General features: G+C 37.7%; 1 protein-coding gene and 1 pseudogene across 1 annotated transcript in view; both read left to right on the top strand.

The window, feature by feature from the left end:
• CDK6 (cyclin-dependent kinase 6) overlaps window positions 1–20,040 on the top strand; it is a 205,728-nt gene that overhangs the window by 10,504 nt on the left and 175,184 nt on the right. The gene's annotated exons all lie outside the window — the stretch shown is intronic.
• On the top strand, window positions 9,725–11,226 carry LOC102756854 (annotated as a pseudogene).

Genomic DNA, 20,040 nt, shown 5'->3' with positions numbered 1-20,040 from the left:
CCTTTTCCATTTTTTGGAGAGGTTTCTAGAAGATTCTTGAGTAACCTAACCGTGGTTTTGAACTCTGTATCCAGTATTTTGCTTTCTTCCATATCTTTCATTTGTGACATGTTTCTTTGTCTCTGCATTTTGGCTGCTTCCCTGTATTTATTTCTATGTATTGGGTAGAGCTGCTATGTCTCCTTGAGTTAGTAGAGTAGCCTTGTATAGTAGGTGTTCTAGAGGGCCCAGTGGCTCAGCCTCCTCAGTCATCTGAGCTGGGAGCTCTAGGTGCACCCCTTTGTGAGTTGTGAGCACCGTCTTGTTGTAGTTGAGACTTGATTGCCTTTGGTGTTACTGGGAGCAATTGACCTCCAGGCAAATTGGCTGTGAGGACCAGCTGCTACTACATTGGGAGAGCTGCTGTGTAGGAGATACCTCTATGGAGCAGGACTTGCTTCAGTGGGACTTTGGTGTTCATTGAGTCTACCCCTTGAGTGTGTTGCTTATGGATGTGTAGAGTTGTAATCTGGTATGGTCTGACAGTAACTACTGGGTACATTGGCTCTTGGGTCTCCAGGGAGGTGCAAAGTCAGCCACTGCTTGGGGCCACTCAGCAGGAGCTACAGAGAGATCTGCAGATTCCTCCTCTTTGTATTGGGTTTGGAAGTGCCTAGATGAGGCCCAGCTGTCAAGCAAGGCAGGCTGCTGCTGGTGCCAGGTCTCAGGCCTTTTATTGATAGGTTTGGAACTACCTAACCCAGCTGCCGCTTGTTGCAGAGATTTTAGCCTAAGCAAGGAAAGGCCATTCATATGCAAAAGCTGCTGCTCACAGCGTGGGTGGGGTTGTAAATTGGATGAGGCAGGGTCTTAGGGAATCACAAGGGTGGAGCAAACAGAAATGGCTGCCAGTCAGCCCTGTGTCCTGGGAGGTCCCAGCATAGGAACAATGATCCCTGCAAGCACCTCCATCTGGAGAAAACTGTCCCCAAGTTCCTGCTCCGTGCCAGACAATCCAGTTCCTCCTCGTATGTGTCTGAACCTCGCTCTGGTGGTGGAACTCAGAGGAAGCAGGACCTTGTAAGTTCAGTTTGTGGTGCCGGCCTTTTAAGAGGAACAGCTGGGTCTCCAGCAGCCTCTGTGTCACTGAGCCCCAATCCACACTGGTTTTTATAGCCCATAGTTCTTACTGACAGTAGGGACTTCTTTTCCTAGCTCTGGGACCCTGGGCTAGGGGGCTGGTGTGGGGCTGGCTCCTCCGGGCAGCATCCGCAGAGATCTCCCTCCCAGTTAAAAAAGCTGCACATGTGGGTGCCAGACCAGCGTGATCCATGCCTCAGCACCTCCTACCAGTCTCAGTGTGTTTTCTTCTTTACTTCCCTGGTTGTAGGATTTCCATTCAGCCAGCTTTCCAGCAGTTCTGGATAATGGTTGTTCTGTATTTTACTTGTAATTTTGATGTGATTGTGGGAGGCTGTGAGTACCTGCGCCGCCATCTTCAAATACACCTCTGTGACTTTAATTGGGCCTAATCTCCAGCAGTGCCCCTCCCTGTACCACTGTTTCCACCTGTTGAAATGCTATCCATCCTTCATGGCCAAGCTCTGTTGCCACTTTCATTTTCCTTTGGTGGTATATTCCTTAGTACCTCCTTTTGATAAAACTTCTGCTTTATGACACTGAGTATATCTCTGCCCCTATATATTATTATGTCTGTTATAAAAGATAAAATGTTCATCTTCCTTTTAGCCACCCTCTTCTGATCCTCTACCCTTCCATACCCCAATTGTAAGCCCTTGAGACAGGATGTATCTTGTGGTCATGGCTGTTTACATTCTGCATCCATTGGAAATAAAATGAAATTAAGAATGCATGAATAATGGAAGGAGGTCCAGTTATTAAGGTGGGAACTATATGGAGTGTTTCCATCACATGAATGTTAATACTAAGGAGTATCAGATAAAGGGGGGGAAATGGATCTGTATATTGGATTACACTTATTTGGTTCCTGGGAAGAATAAAGAGTACTGAACAGAGAACATTTCATTTTGTTTTACTCCAATATAGTTTATATTAAAGAAAGTTTTAAATTTAAGTCATTCCCATAGTTAATGAACTGTACAGTCTTGCACTTAATTCCATATACTGTAAAGACGACATTAACATTAGGAAACATGCACACATTCAGTAAAGGTTGAAAATGATTTGAACATTTTTAAATGTAAGAATGTAAGGAATACATTTTAATCAATTGCTTGAATTCTTTTACTTTTATTTTCCCCCACTAATTTTAGTATCATTGGCTTTCTATACTGGAAAAACTCTTAGGAGGAGCAGAATTAAGTAAAACTTTCCTAATAATTTCTAAAAGAATGTCAAGATACTAAATCCCATTAAACTTTGTCTTCTATGTCTTTTCATAATTTGTGTATGGAGAATTTGAATTCCATCTTGACAAACTGGTAGGTTTAGTTCAGAAGTATTCTTCCAGCCTGAACTAATTCTAGTCTCAACACATATGTGGTAGGTGTGTGTGTGTGTGTACATGTATGTATGTGCATGCAGTGCACACTTAGGACAGTTGAATGCAGGGTCCCTTAAAGAAAGGACTGATTTCTTATGTTTAAAATTTTTTTAAATTTTTTTATTATAGTTGACATACAATATTATAGTAGTTTCAGGTGTACAGCATGGTGATTAGACATTTATATAGCTTTAGAATGATCACTCTGATAAGTCTAGTACCCATCTGACACCATACATAGTTATTACAACCCATCTGACACCATATGTAGTAATTATAATATTATTGACTATATTCCCTATGCTATACTTTACATCTCCCTGACTGTTTTCATAACTGGCAATTTGCACATCTTAATCCCTTCCTCTTTTTCACACCCCCCCGTCCCCGAAAGCCAATCTCCATTTCCCTCTTGTCTGGCAACCATCAAAATGTTCTTTGTGTCTATGATTTTTGTTTCTGTTTTATTTTATTTTTTAGATTCCACACATAAGTAAAATCATGCGGTATTTGTCTTTCTCTGTCTGACACTTTTCTTAGCATAATGCCCTCTAGGTCCGTTGATGTTGTTGCAGATGGTAAGATTTCATCCTTTTTTTATGGCTGAGGCATATTCCTTTGTACATATGTAATGTTCTTTGTGTCTATGATTTTTGTTTCTGTTTTATTTTATTTTTTAGATTCCACACATAAGTAAAATCATGCGGTATTTGTCTTTCTCTGTCTGACACTTTTCTTAGCATAATGCCCTCTAGGTCCGTTGATGTTGTTGCAGATGGTAAGATTTCATCCTTTTTTTATGGCTGAGGCATATTCCTTTGTACAAAGGAATATGCCTCAGCCATAAAAATAAATACTTATTGAATATTATAGAACTTCTTTATCCACTTCTTTATCCACTCATCTGTTGATGGACACTTAGGTTGCTGCCATATCTTGGCCATTGTAAATAATGTTGCAATGAACATAAGGATACATACATCTTTTTGAATTAATGTTTTGGATTTCTTCTGATAAATACCCAGAAGTGGAATGGCTGGGTTCTTCCTTTTCTCTTGTTACAGTATTTGTTTTAAAGTCTATTTTGTCTGATATAACTATTGCTATCCTAGCTTTTCCCCCACGTTTGCATTAAGTATCTTTTTCCATCCCTTTACTTCAGTCTGTGTGTGTCTTTCGGCCTGAAGTGGGTCTCTTATAGACACATATAGGTGGATCTTGTTTTCTTATTCATTTGGCCACCCTGGATCTTTTGATTGGAGCCTTTAATTGATTTACATTTAAAGTAATTATTGATTACTTTATGTAATTATTGCCATTTTACTATAATTTTTTATTTTTTCTTTTTTTTCAAGAAGTACCTTTAACATATCTTATAATACTGATTTGGTAGTGAATTCCTTCAGCTTATGCTTGTATGGGAGTTTTCTTGTTTCTTGTCCCCAAGCACTTAATATGGTGGCTGGCATCTTATAGCTCACAATAAATATTTGTGAATGAGTGAATGAATGAATGAGTATGTGCTATCTAGGAATTCAGAACTGATTTCTTTTTTTATTTTTTGGTCAGAATTGAGTAACAATGTTTGAAAGCACATTTAAGTTCTATAATATTCAATAAGTATTTATTTTATTTTTTTAAAAAAATATATTTTATTGATTTTTTACAGAGAGAAAGGGAGGGGAATAGAGAGTTAGAAACATTGATGAGAGAGAAACATCGATCAGCTGCCTCCTGCACACTCCCCACTGGGGATGTGCCAGCAACCAAGGTGCATTCCCTTGACCGGAATCGAACCTGGGACCCTTGAGTCCACAGGCCGATGCTCTACCCACTGAGCCAAACCTGTTAGGGCAATAAGTATTGATTGATTATCTGCTATACTCAGTATTTTATTAAAAGTAACTGACAGTGATCACAGAAAGTACCTACATCTTGAAATGTTTACCAAAAAAATGGTATTAGGTCTAGAGCAGGGGTCCTCAAACTTTTTAAACAGAGGGCCAGTTCACTGTCCCTCAGACCGTTGGAGGGCCGGACTATAGTTTAAAAGAAAACTATGAACAAATTCCTATGCGCACTGCACATATCTTATTTTGAAGTAAAAAAACAAAACGGGAACAAATACAATATTTGTATTTGTATGTGGGTGGGCCGTAGTTTGAGGACCCCTGGTCTAGAGTTTATTTCAAAATGAGGTATAGATGAAACAAGCTGATCATTGCTGAAGCTGTGGAGGTTCCTTGTGGATGTTTGTAAAGGAGTTAGAATGCTTTGATTCTATCCTCATTCTTCCATCTATTAACTGAGTGATCTAGATAAATTCCTTATGTCTCTTAACTGTGGTTTTCTCCATAATAGGGATTACTACTACTCTTTTGACCTTAGAGCATTGCAGTGATCAAATAAAATTATGTATAGAAAGATGAACTATTATACAGATATAAGGTATTATTAACAACAGGAATTCCTCTCCTCAAGTAGTTTATAATTTTGTGGAGGAAACTGACATGTATACAGATATCTGTATTGCTGATTGGAAGTACTCCATCCCTACACAGTGTTAAAGTATGAATGGAGCTAGGTGTTTCTGAAAAGATGTGTATTGGATTTATATTAATAATAGTAAAATACAGTCTTTAATCTTGGTAGTTGGCATCCCATTTACCCAATCTGTATGCTATTCATTAACAGATTTATTGTAGGAGGGTCTGAGGACACAGTGCCCCTGAGAACATTGTCAGGATGGGTGGGAGCTTGAGGATTTCTTTTGTGTTTCACTATTCAGATTAACTCAAAGGAGAGTTGAATTCCTTGCTTGTTCTTTCTCCTCTTTTTTAAATTTTAAAATCTCAAACAGAATTATTCCTTTTTATGCCACACATTGGAATTTCTGCTTATTAATTTTCTGAGGCTCTTCTTATGGCATAACTGCCACGTGACTTGAAATTTCATTCCATGTACTCTGTATTGAAGTCAGCAAGAACATCTGTCCACAAAGAAAAAAGTTTTCTTTCAGGACCACTAATATGTAGTGAGATACAGTAGCCCCCCCCCCCCTTATCCGCAGTTTTGTCTTTAGTGGTTTCAGTTACCAGCGGTCAACCACCGTCTGAAAATACAGAATGGAAAATTCCAAGAATAAACAATTCAGAACTTTTAAATCCTGCGCAGTTCTGAGTAGCCAGATGAAGTCTTGAGTCCTCCAACCTGGGATGTGAATCATCCCTTTGTCCAGTGTCCCCACGCTGTATGTGCTCCCCAACCTTTAGTTGCCTAGTAGCTGTCTTGATTATCAGGTAGATTGTCACGGTATTGCAGTGTTTATGTTCAGGTCACCCTTATTCTATTTACTAATGGCCCCAAAGCACAAGAGTAGTGATGATGACAATTCAGATATGCCAAAGAGAAGCCGTAAAATGTTTCCTTTAAGTGAAAAAGTAAATGTTCTCAAGTTAATAAGAGGGAAAAAATTGTATACTGAGGCTGCTACATCATTCATTTCACTTCATCTCATCATGTAGGCATTTTATGATCTTACATCGTCACAAGAGGAAGAGGGGTGAGTATAGTACAATAACATATTTTGAGAGAGAGAGAGACCACATTCACATAATTTTTATTTAGTGTATTGTAATAATTGTTCTGTTTAATATTGTTGTTAATCTCTTGCTCTGCCTAATATGTAAGTTAAACTTTAGGGATGAATATTTAACAAAAATATAGTATATATAGGGTTCGATAGTATCCATGGTTGCAGACATCCACTGGGGGTCTTGGAATCTATCCCCTATGGATAAGGGTGGAGGATACTGCATCTTTTTTCTTTGCTGCTTTTTATTGCTAAGCAATGCCATAATTTCTTTTAGATATTCCTAATGGTTAGTAGGAAACATTTACTTTGCCTAAAATGCTTTCTTTTTAGAAGATATAAAGCATAAAGTTGGGTTAACAGTTAACACCTATTCTGCAACAGAACAGGGTAAACAACCAACATCTTTGCATTTCAAGGGCAGACTTTCATACTTTAGGTTATTGGTTCTGACCAATACATTTTAAAACTTATTAGTGGAACACAAGAAACAGAATGGTAAGTTGGGAGATTTAGGTGATGTCGTCTACATTCCAACCCTGTAGAATCACTTAAAGAAGTTATTAAATAGCCTTGGGTAAAAATGGTATGTTTTCTTGTTGTGCCATGAGAAACCAAGAGACTGATTAGAGATTGGGCTAGAACAGCCTCCCAGAGCTAATCATGAATGAAGTGTATTAAAATATGGAAATTCTCTTAAAGAACAGGTAAAGAATCCCTTCTTTGAAATAACACCTTTTTACACATTAAGACACAAAAGAAAAGTTTTGATATCCTGCTAGTCATTACAAATTATTTTAAGTTCATGAGATTTAATCGGTGGTTATTTAGCTAACTATTAATCATTAGTCTAGAACTTGGCGTTGGTAATACCAGTTTGGTTCTTTACTAAACCAGTTAGTTTTTACAAAGAGAAAAAAGGCTGTGCCCTGGCTGCTTTGGCTCAGTGGATAGAGCATTGGCCTGGGGACTGAAGGGTCCCGGGTTCGGTTCCGGTCAGGAACACTTGCCTGGGTAGGGGCTTACGGGAGGCAGCCGATCGATTATTCTCTCTCATCATTGATGTTTCTATCTCCCTTTCTCTCTCCCTTCCTCTCTGAAATCAATAAAAATATATTTTTTAAAAAAATGCTATTTCGGAGGCATTACTCTTTACTCCTTAAAAGTTGGCTGTTTAGAGAGATGGCATTGATCTCAAAGAGAACTATGTAAGAGCATGGTTGACCACTGATACCAATTCCTAATCCTAGAGAAACAGGACTTTTGAGATTAGTCAAGGGTAGCATCTTTGTTCATGAAAAATTAGTTTTTCCCCGCTTTAGTTGATGAAATAAAATTAAGAAATAATTCTGTCATTAGGCAAATACAGAATGGTCTAGAGATGTATTTTGTGACATGAAGGGACCACATATACTCATTAAAAGGAGAGAAGAAGGTAGCAGAAGATGAGTTAAGTTGAGGTAGAGGTGAGAAATGCAACTTGGTGAAGATGAAACATGGCTTCAGAACCTGGAATTGCTATGGACAGGGTGGCAAAAGTAGTTTATAGTTGTAAGTATACAAAACAGTTTATTCTTGCATTATTATTTATTAATATATTATTTTCCATGTGAACAACAGGAAACCTATTTTTGCCCCACCCTGTGTATCTGAAATTTCTTACACTTCAAAATCTGAGAACTGGAGATATAGATGAAAATGCTGGCATATAAAGAAGGTCCTCAGTGCCATTCTTTTAGTTCCATAATAATAAAATGGTAAGGTTGTCTGATTTCTTATTCTTGAGAACTTTACAGTAGCACATCTTTACATTGTCCATTTTGCCTACCATGTCAATATGAAGTAATGCATAAATTAATATAGCATGTAGGCTACCCATTAAAACATAAGCTCTATGAGGGAAGGAATTTTTGTTTTGTTCACTGCTTTATCCTTAAAATCTAGAACAATGCCTGACATACAGTTCTATAAATATCTGTTGAGTGACTGAGAGAATAGTTAAACTATAACTAAAGATTACTCTATTACAAAAATTTTCTTGACAGTAAAAATGTTATTTTTTATTCACTCCTTGCTATTGCATTTAAAACTCTTTAGAAGATTATGTAGGTCTCTACTATGATAGTAAATTGGATTCTGAAATTGGATTTAGGAGCTATTGAATAATTTAATGATTAGTGAGTAGATTGGACACTAAGTATATCCTTTCTAAGCTAATTCATCCACTGATGTTTCATTAAATTCTGAATATAATTTTAAACAAACAATATTAAGTGATATTTTAGGTGGTCCTATCATTTGTGGCAGAATTGATTTAGATATTTTGGTGGAAATTTTAAGACGGTTTCAAATTCTCTGGGTGGTGAAATTCTGTAAGAGAGATTGACTAACATACGTTTCCTAAAGCAGCAATTTTCAACCTTTTTTTTTTTTATCATGACACACATAAACTACTAAAATTCAGTGGCACATCAAAAAAAATGTATATTTTGCTGATCTGACAAAAAAAAAAAACAGGTATAATTTTGATTCATACACACCAGACAGCTGTTGTCTTGGCTGTTGTCACTTTTTTTATTTGACAACCTTAGGGAAAAGAGGTCAATGCCTCTGATTAAATAGTCAGGTATTGCATGTTTAAAAAATTATTGCAGCACACCGGTGGAAAATCACTGTCCTCAAGAATTTGACACAAGGTGTAAAGCCCTGTATAAATAGCTACATTTGTCCTTATAAGTCATGAGGCCCACATGGCCAGTCCCATCATGAACCTTGCCCCAATACTACTATTTGGTGCTACCATTCCAACCACCTTCATTCTCTGCTTAGATTGGTTGATTGTAATCTTCTAAGGAGTCTGATATTACTTAGTCATGACCAGTTATAAAGAGCAATATTAATAAAGAAGGAAGGAAAGAAAGAAAAGGAAAAAAAGAAAAAGAAGGGAGGAATGGAATAGAATAGAACAGAACAGAATAGAATGGAACGGAACGGAACCGAATGAAAATTTGTGGTGTTCCCAGCCAATTGTCAGCTATATTACAAGGCGTTACTAGAGGACCAAGGGATTTGTTTGCATTTTTAAAAAATCTAAAGTAATCGTGCTTTTCTGTTAAAGTACTTGTTCTTGGTTAATGTTGCTGTGTAGTAAATTATTCCAAAATTTAGGGGCTTAAGACAAGCATTTTCTTATGCTCAAGGTTTCCCAGGGTGGGGAATTCAGACAAAGCACAATGAGAATGGTGTATCTCTGCCCCATGGTATGGAAGGCTTCAACTGGAAATGACACAGCAGCTGAGGGGTTGACTCGTCCTGAGATGTTCTCACTATCAAGACTGGGTTTCGACTGCAGCTGAATGAGTTGTGGCGCTCACCATGCTCCCGTGACTGGGCGCTGACAAGTTCAATTTGCCATCTCCGGCATCTCGGAATCCGGACTCCCACAATGCCGTGGGCACTCGGATGGGCAGTCGGGCTGCTGGTGAAAAAAAAAAATGTGAGAGGTTGGTACTAAGAAGTGCCTTTCCTGATGTCTCTGCCGCTTGGAACCACTTCTAGAGCAGTCTCTGATTTTTGCCTTGCTTGCTGCCAGCTAGACTGTGACGACAGCACATCCACCCTCCCTGCCACGGTTTCATGCTTGCATTTTGGGCTTAAAATTGGCACTGGGAAGGGGTTACTGAGAGCACAAGGCTGCTTCCAGGCCCTCCTTTTAAACGTTCATCTACTTAAGATCTAGGATTTCTCTAAAACAAACACCAAAACCTCTTTGAATTAACAGTTTCATGCTGTGAATTTCTAGTGGGAGATCTTTTCCTTGATATCAACAACACATTTTTCCATGTACTTTTAAGGCAGGGAGTGGGGGAAACGTATTTTGGAGGGGACATTTTCATCATCATTTTACAGTTTTATCAGTTCAGCATTTTTTTAGGTAGTAGTTTTTGTTTTGTTTTGTTTTTGAGGGGGGGTTGGGTTTGTTGGTTTCACTGAAAAATTTAACTACCTGTAAAATCCAAACATGCCTGTTACTGTCGCACCGATTCGGGACACAAAATGGCTAACACTGGAAATATGGAGAGAGTTCCAAAGGGGGACTTGCTCACGGCCAGACACAGACTGTAAATTTGCACATCCTTCGAAAAGCTGCCAAGTTGAAAATGGACGAGTAATCACCTGCTTTGATTCATTGAAAGGTCGTTGCTCCAGGGAGAACTGCAAAGATCTGCACCCACCCCCACACTTGAAAACACAGTTGGAGATAAATAGGCGCAATAACTTGATTCAGCAGAAAAACATGGCCATGTTGGCCCAGCAAATGCAACTAGCCAATGCCATGCTGCCAGGTGCCTCATTACAACCTGTACCAACGTTTTCAGTTGCACCCAGCTTAGCCACCAATACATCAGCAGCCTTTAATCCCTACCTGGGACCTGTCTCCCCAAGCCTGGTTCCAGCAGAGATCTTGCCAACTGCACCCATGTTGGTTACGGGAACCCTGGGGTCCCTATCCCTGCAGCTGCTGCAGCTGCAGCACAAAAATTAATGCGGACAGACTTGAGGTATGTGGACAGTACCAGCGTGGCAATTGCAACCGAGGAGAAAACGATTGTCGGTTTGCTCATCCTGCTGACAGCACAATGATTGACACCAATGACAACACCGTCACCGTGTGTATGGATTACATCAAAGGGAGATGCTCTCGGGAAAAGTGCAAATACTTTCATCCTCTCGCACATCCGCAAGCCAAGATCAAGGCTGCCCAATGCCAGGTCAACCAGCCTGTGCTGCTGCAGCCACCGCAGCTGCCATGACTCAAGTGGCTGTCAAATCACTGAAGGGACCCCTCAAGGCAACCTTTGACCTGGGAATTCCTCAAGCTGTACTTCCTCCATTACCAAAGAGGCCTGCTCTTGAAAAAACCAACGGTGCCACCGCAGTCTTTAACACTGGCATTTTCCAATACCAACAGGCTCTAGCCAACATGCAGTTACAACAGCATACAGCATTTCTCCCACCAGGCTCAATATTGTGCATGACACCCGCTACAAGTGTTGTTACCATGGTGCACGGTGCTTTTTTAATATCTGCCGAACACCTGACGAGCCACAAGTATGTTACCCAGATGTAGAATTTTCATCACTAAACCATCATACTAAAGAGGAAAGGACAGTGTGCTTGGTTAGAGGAAAGGACGAGGTCATTAGCCATATTGTATATACTGTCCAGCAACCCCCACAAAAACCCCTCAGCCACAAGACATCCACATATTGCATGTTAACCAGAAGAGAAGACAACATGGAAACTCCTTTGTCAAATATTAATTGACACTTTGTACATTTAATTGATATTCATGCTGAGGTGATATACCTGTCTATAAAAGAAAAAAAAAAAAGAAGACTGGGTTTCACATGCATAGCTTGATGAAGGCTGGGACCTGGGCTGGGTCCTGGGCTGGGGCTGTGGACCAAAGCACCTGTACCTTGCCTCTCCATGTGGCCCAGGCTTCCTCTCAGCATCAAGGCTTCAAAGTAGTTGGACTTACATGCTGCCTCCTGGCTCCAAAAACCAGGCAGTGTTCCCAGGAACAGGTAATGTCATTTCTGCCACGTGCTGTTGGTTAAAGTGAGTTCAGAGATTCAGGGGAGGGGACATACAGTATCTCTTGTTGGAACGAGTGTTAAAAGAACTTGTAATCATGACATTAGTATTTAGTGATTAGTACCAAGGGTTTTATAATAAAAAAGCAAGGTTCCTGCCCAACCATTCCTATTCCCAGTACTCAGATACAACATGTTTTAACCGGTTTTGGTGTTTCTGGTAGTTTCCTCCGTAAGTCTAGATAATGTGCTATGCTCTATTTCTTGATATTGAAACTTCAGGTAATATCTATTGATTCCCTACTCTGAAAGATGGATATTTAGCTCATCAATACTACTCCCTATTCATCTCCTTCAACTTTTGTTAGATAGGGATGTTTTTATTTCATATAATAATTTTAAATGTAACAATATAAATACAATTTTATATTTAAGCATCATATTTTTGTTCTTGCACTTTGGGCAGGTCTCTTGATTTTCCATTTAGTAAGAGGAAGAATATTTTATCTCCCTAGTCTTTCTTCCAGCTCTATACTCCCTTTAACATCAGAACTTCTATCAGGTACCTTACTGAAGTTGTTAAACAGTTGCCTCAGTTCTACAACCACAATTGCAGGCCCAATCGTACAATGCTATGAGGTCATAGGAAGCACTTTCTTAAATACAGACATCTAGATTCTGTTTTGTTATTCTGCATCGCTTTTTGAAAAATTATAAACCTATGCCCTAAATGGTTTGGCTCAGTGGATAGAGTGTTGGCCTGCGGACTGAAGGGTCCCAGGTTCGATTCTGGTCAAGGGCATGAACCTTGGTTGTGGGCACATCCCCAGTAGGTGGTGTGCAGGAGGCAGCTGATCGATAGTTCTCTCTCATCAATGTTTCTAACTCTATATCCTTCTCCCTTCCTCTCTGTAAAAAATCAACAAAATATATTTAAAATAATAATAATGAAAAAAATTATAACCTATTTTACATGGTCTTATTCAGACCATGGCTTTCTTGTAGTTTTCTTTTTCCTGGAGTCTATAATTGCCTTAGTATTTTTTTCTTTCACAGTTTGCCATTATCACAGCCTAAACTTTTTTTTCCAAACTCTTCATCATACCATCTATTTCTATTGACTTATCTCATTTCCTGAAGTTTCTTTGATGTTTTGGTGTACTCTGGGCTGTTTATTTACTGGGCCTGATGGCCAGTTGTCTTCCTGGGTCTTTTTGGTCTGCTCCTCTGGGTTGGAGCCACTCATTCCTGCATCATGGCTCGTTCTTTTCAGTGGTTCACACCCTTGTTTTGCTAGTGTACATTTGTGAGTAATTTTCTAAGGAATTGTGTATAGAAGATAAACTTTTGGAACCCTTACTTATTTGGAAACATCTTTATTGTCCTTCACATTTGATTATGGTGTGACTGTTTTTAGAAGTCCAGGATGAAAAAATTTACCACAGAACCTAAACACTGTTGTTCTCTCTGTATAAAGTGTGTCGTTGAGTAATCATCTGCCAGCATGATTTTCTAATTAATTTTTCATCACTTTTTTGTCTGGGAGCTGCTATGTTCTTCAGAAATATGTGTCTAGGTATGATGCTTTTTAAAATTCCATTTGCTGGGCATTTCGTGGGATCTCTCTCTGTACAGATTAATTTATTTTATTTTTAAAAATTGCTTCTTTCTCTCTATTCTCTTCTTTCTTTCTGACGTTCTCCTGTTAGGTAGACTTTCCATCTTTCAGTTTGGGACTTCTGAGTGTCAGAGTTCAATCTCACAGATTGGACCTCTATGTGTCTTACCTTCTTTTCCTCTATTTTCTAACTATTTTATTTGGTTTTGCTTTACTCTATATGCTATAGAAATCTTTTATATTACTTTCCAAACATCTAATAAACTCACCCTTTTGACGGTTATTTTAACCTCAAAACACCCTTCTTTTTTTGTTCCCTTATTTTGTTTTTTTAAAGCATCCTATCCTATTTACATGGGTGTAACATATCCTTGAATTGCTCTACATTTTTATGAAGTTCTCCAAATTATCTCTGGTTTAGTCAGTGTTTAGTTTTTAACTATTGTTTTTCTTATTGCTAGATTACTGAAATGTCTGATGATGTTTTAGATAGCCTTTTGCTTTTTAAAAAAATTAAGTTTATTGAGATATAACTTCTATACAGTAAAGACATCCATTTTAAGACTGTTTTTTTATGAGTTCTGACAAATTTATACACCCATATAACCACCATCATGATTAAGATGTAAGACATTTCTCTTACCCCAAAAGTTCCCTCAAGCCCCTATCCTCTTCCTCACCTGGACCCCTGACAACCACTAATGTTCTTTCTATTATTAGATATCTGTCCTTTCTAGAGTTTCATGTACATGGGGTTGAAGAGTATTGTGTTCTTTTGTACCTGACTTTCACAAATATTTCTGAGGTTCATTCATGTTGCTGACTGTTTCAGTAATTCCTTCTTTTCCATTATATACATTTGCCACAATATGTTTATTCACCTATTGATGTTACTTGTGATGCTTCCAGTTTGGGGTTATTGTAAATAAAATGGCTATGAACATTCATTCATGTACAGATCTTTGTGTTGGTATGATGTGCTTTCATTTCATCTGGGTAAATACTTAGAAGTGGTTTGTTGGCTAATATGGCAGATGTATGTTTAATTTAAAAAAAACTGCAGTCTTTTCCAAACTGGTCTACCATTTTATATCTCCACCAGCAATATAAAACCTTTATTTGATTTGTATCCTAGGCAATAGTTAGGGTATTGTCAGCCTTTTAAATTTTAACCATTGTATTTTAGGTGTGAACTGATATCACATTGTGGTTTTAATTTGCATTTACCTAATGACTAATGTTGACCATATTTTCATTTGCTTATTGTTCATTCTCTTACCTTCTTTGGGAAGTTAAGTGTTTAAAAACGGGGTGCACCAGAAGGTCATTGGTTCCATTCCTGGTCAGGGCACATACCCAGGTTGTGAGTTCAGTCCCCAGTAGGGGCATGCAGGAGACAGCTGATCGATGTTTCTCTCTTATCTATGTTTCTATCCCTCTCTCCCTCTCCTCTCTCTAAAATAAATAAAAAACATATTAAAAACTGGGTTATTTTGTTGCATTTCTACATTCTGGAATGTCTTTTATATTGCCTTTTTATTTTCTTAAGTGTCTCTCAAAGAAAAGATTTTAATTTTTCTAAAATCTAATTTAGCATTATTTCTTTGATGGCTTGTGCTTTTTTTGGTATCCTATTTAAGAAATCTTTACTTTCCCCAAAGGCACATAGATTCCTTTATATGTTATATTCTAGAATTTTACAGTTTTTGCTTTTATGTTAAGTCCATAATGCATTTAAGTTAAATCTTTGCATGTGGCTTAAGGTAAGAGTCAACATTCAATTTTTTTCCTGTATGGGTATCCAGCTGTTCTAGCCCCATTTGTTGAAAAGACTATGCTTCTTTATTTCCTTGGCATCTTTGCCAAAAATCAATTGACCATATACTCGTAAATGTGGGTCTATTTCTGGACTCTGTTCTGTTCCATTGGTTTATATATCTGTCTTTTTTCCAATGCCACGATATTTTGATTACTATAGACTTAGAGTATGGCTTGAAGTCAGGTAGTGTAAGTTTTCCAACTTTGTTCTTTTCCAAAATTGTTTTTGAAATTTTGCCTGCTGAAATTTTGCTAAAAAATTTTTCCATTTATGTTTATGAAGAATGTTGTTATGTAATTTTCTTTTTTCATAATGCCTCAGGTGTTGGTTTGGGGATAATGTTGACCTCATAAAATGAGTTGATACAAGTTTCTAGCTCCTGAAGGATTTTCTGAAAGATTTTGTGTAGCATTAGTATTATTTCCTTCTTGAACATTAATAGAATTTACCAATGTAGCCATCTGGACTTAGCATTTTCTTTATGGGAAAGTTTTAAATTACAAATTGTATTTCCTTAAAGGACATGAAGCCATGTAGGTTGAATCACTTTTTGTGATTTATGTTTTTCAAGGAATTTGTATGTTTCATCTAGGTTTTTTATTCATTAATATAAAGTGTTTATCTTTATTCTCTTATGTTTTTTTAACATCTATGGAATCTGTAGTAATGCCTCCTTTTTTGTTTCTGATATTGGTAATTTGTATGCTCTGCCTTTGTTTTTCTTGACAATACAGGTAACAGTCTTATCAATTTTATTGATGGTAAACCAGTTTTGTTTTCATTAATTTCCTCTATCATTTGTCTATTCCATTGTTATTTACTATTGTTTTTATTTCCTTTTCCTACTTTGTGTTTAAGTTTTTAGTTTCTTAAGATAGAAGCCTAGCTCATTTCTGCAATCTTCTTCTCTTCTGATATAAAGTAGTTATTTTGCTTTGTTTGCTTCCCACAGATTTTGATATATTGTAGGTCCATTTTCATTGCATTCAAAACATTTTAACCTTATTTTGGTGATTTCTTCATTGACCTGTGAATTATTTAGATTTGTGTTTTTAAATATCCAAACATGTACAGGATTTTTCAAATACTTTTCTGTCTAATTGAATTCTATTGTGATCCAAGAACAATTCTATTTCATTTTAATCCTTTTAAAATTCCATAAGTCTTGTTTTGGTCCATATAGTCTACCTTGGTACAGGCTTCATTTGATTCATTTTTAATATTTCTTAATTTCCCCCCTCATTATGTTGATGTTTTCCTTTAAGTCTTTGAGCATATTCATAATATTTATAGTAGTTGCTTTACTGTCTTTGTCTGCTGTTCCATAATCTTTGTTATTTCTGGGTCTATTTCTATTGACTGATTTTTCTCCTGGTTATGGGCTATATTTTTTCTGTATGTCTGCATGTCTGGTGCTTCTTTATTGGATGCCGAACATTGAGAATATTATATTGTTCACTGCTGGCTTTTCTTCTATTCTTTAAAGATGTTGGACTTTGTTCTGATGAGCAGTGAAGTTACTTGTGGTTCAGTTTGATCCTTCCAAGGCTTCTTTTTAATTATTTTTTGCGGGGAGGGCTATAGTATAGGCTTTACTGTAGGGCTAGTTTAGGTCCACTGCTAAGGCATTAATCTTTTATGGTTTCTGTTCTTTGGCTGCTGAGAACTAGAAAGATTTCTTGCCCTATGTGAGCTCTAGGAATCATTCAGTTTACAACTTTCCTCAGAAGCAGTCTTTTGCCTGGCCTTGTGCGGTTTCCCATGTGATTTCTGAAGCACTTTTTCTGGTAGCTCTTTCTTCAGTACTGTCTCACAAATTTTAGTTACCTCAGCTTCCTTGTATTCTCAGCTCTTACCTGCTCAACTCACCGAAACTGTAGGCCTCACAGGGAGTTCCTTCTCCTTGTGCCTGTGGTCTGGAAATTGCCTCCAAGCAGAGAGCCGGGGCAGCTTATTTCCCCATTTGTTTCCCTTTTCTCAGGGATCACAGTTCTATACTACCTATAGTCCAGTGTCTGAAAACAGGTGTTTCATATGTTTGTCCAGTTCCGAGTTGTTTGTAGCAGCAGGGAAGTCTGAACCCTCTTGCTCTCCTACTGCTTTGTGTGTCCATTAGTTTTTATAAAAACTGAGTAGGTATGACTGTGAAATAGGACTTCACAGCTTTTCCTAGGGCAGTGACTTCCATTCCATTACAAATATTTGAGCATGCCACTGATATTCACGAACATAAAAGTGGTAATACATATGCAGGTATATATTAAAATGTACAAAACTAACCATTTTGAAATGAGATTAAAATGCCTATAATAAAAAGTATTTTCTTAATGTGTCTCCTGGATTATATGTTCTGCACTTTGGAAACCACTGTAACTTTGGTGACTTTCTCCATCAATTTCTTCCACCAACTGACTTCTATTTATTTTTGATCATCCAGAAAAATCACTAAACTCTCCTCTTTTTTATGACGAGGGTGGGGGAGGAGAGCGGGGTGGGGGGAAGGATACCTGTCTGTACTTATGGATTTACTTCAGCAGTATCTGAGAAAGACTACAGGCAAATATTTGTGATACCTCTGCCATTATGAACTGGAAGTCCATCTGATATCTTTCTTAAAATAAATTTTTGAATAACTAAAATGTCATCATTTCTTGTAGTTCAATTTGCTTTCCTGAATGAAGTAGAGGGTGGAGAGGCCTCAGAATTGCTTATAACCTGCAGGAGGTTTTTGTTTTTGTTGTTTTTAATGCAGCAGTCTTTAAATTTGGATATGCCAAAGGGCCTGTGACCCAAAGTAATAAGTAGTCTGCATATTTTACTAGGAATGAAAAAATTCAGAACCAGCTGCTTTGGAAAAATATGGGAGTCATGTGAGATAGACTTCTCCCCTATTTATGTTACATTCCTTAATTTGGGGGAGCTACAAATAAAGAAAGAATACTATCTCAATCTTCAACTGCTTGTTGTGCCTGGCTATCTAAAGTCATTGTTATTCTAGGTTTTCATACTGTTAGTGTACCATCCCTAAAGCCAACAGCTGGCATAAACCTATACCATGCAGTAACTAATATGATCTATTGGGAATATTAACCAATTGATTTTTCTTAGGAGAGACAAAGTGGAAAAAAAATAAGCCCACTATTAATTCTTTGCAGGAATTTCCCATGTCTGGTGATTTAAAAGAATAAGTTCTGCATGTAAATGAATCATTGCAAGCTTAATTGAAGCTGGTTGGATATTCAAGATTATTCAGTGTGGTATGTTTTTGATGGAGATAGGAATTAAAAAAGCAAGGTTTATAAGATGTGTGTGTGTGTGTGTGTGTGTGTGTGTGTGAGAAGACTCCGCCAGTCATTTAATGTTTCTCTCTGAGGCTCATCAAGGTATCTATTGCTTGTTAGCTGTTTGTAAGGGGAAATTTACCCCCACGTTCCTCCCCTCCCCAAATAGCTAATTATATACTAGAAGTTTCAGTACATTGTTCTCAGTTTGTGAAGTCAGCATATTTCTTGGAAGCGCACTGTGAATGTAGTTCTTAGCCGCACTGATGCTTTTGTTTCTCCATCTCTGCAGCCAGCACTGTACTGTAAGGACACAGTTCTATCGCTATTTTTCCCTCACATTTGATGTGGTAGTTTGCATACAGCTGCAGAGTAGACAGTTACCTTTGAAAGGAACATTTGGCTGCTCTAATTTGATTAAAGAAAACCACCTCAATCATTTCTAAACTGAGAACGTTTTCATTTTAACTTGGCAGTAGGAGTTGGGAATGTACTCACTGCACTCCCCCACTGATATGTCGGGGAGCAGACAGGGGACAAAACCAACAGCTTGAATGAAGAAAGCTTTGGTGCAATTTTTTCTTTTTGAGGCAAGCAGTGTTATTTGGGATTGATTCTCTTTATCTTTCCCTTGCAGATTTTCTGGAGCCATGATTTTCACCTCCATCTTCTTTTCACGGTTATTTTCTCAGTAATTCCAGTAAACCTATTTTGGCAGGAGTAGATTGCCAGCCTAATAGGATTTGAAGGACTTTGAGGTTCTTAAAAATTATCCCATGTTTATATAGAAACGGAACCCCAAATCATAAATGACTATGCATCGCATGCGCTTTCTTGGCTACTGTTGGGAATGGACTGAAAGGCCATGGGTTCGTAGACCAAGGATCGGAAATTTAGTTGTATGTAGCTTGTGTAGAAGAAAATTGCTCCCCGTTAGACGCCTGTAGCCCTAGTGCTGGGCATTTATCTCACATAACATGTATTTGCTTCTGAGATAGAAGTTCTAATCGCTCGGTTGTGTATGACAGTTGAAAATTTATTCTGCTGATTGTAGTGTGGCATCAACTTTATACATATGTTATTGCAAATGCTTGAACACGGGCTTAATATCTTTAGGTTGGACCATGAACAAATTCACTAACCATAATTCCATAGTTTAATATATAGTGTTTTGGGAAAAGTACTATCCTGGCATCTCAGATTTTAAAATTTGAGCATGAAATTTTAAAAAGTTTGAGGGCACACATGGGGTCTTGGAAACAAAACCACATTATTATTTACTGACCCTTGGATATTATTGATAACCTAAGAGTGGAGTTCAAATGTGGGTTCACATTCTCTTTCTACGATGTGACTCTATGACTTGGCCACAATATGCTTCTTACCGCTAAGCTTCAGTTTCTTATTTTGTAAAATTAGGACACATATTAAATGTATTTAGGTTCCTGTGTGTGCTTGACACTTGGCAAATATTTAGTTACCTCACTGCCTCGTTCTCTCCTCCTTGGTACAACCACTCAGCTACTTGGAATGTTTTGAAGAAGAGTGATTTTCTTCAGAACTCAATAAAGTCCTCTTCAAATTCTAACGTTATGTGCGTCTTTTATAATCTTGAAACAAATTTAAT

Source organism: Myotis davidii, unplaced genomic scaffold, assembly GCF_000327345.1.
Source record: "Myotis davidii unplaced genomic scaffold, ASM32734v1 scaffold187, whole genome shotgun sequence".
Taxonomy (NCBI): domain Eukaryota; kingdom Metazoa; phylum Chordata; class Mammalia; order Chiroptera; family Vespertilionidae; genus Myotis; species Myotis davidii.
The sequence above is the reverse complement of the archived record's forward strand: the minus strand, read 5'-3'. Positions and strand labels throughout refer to the sequence as shown.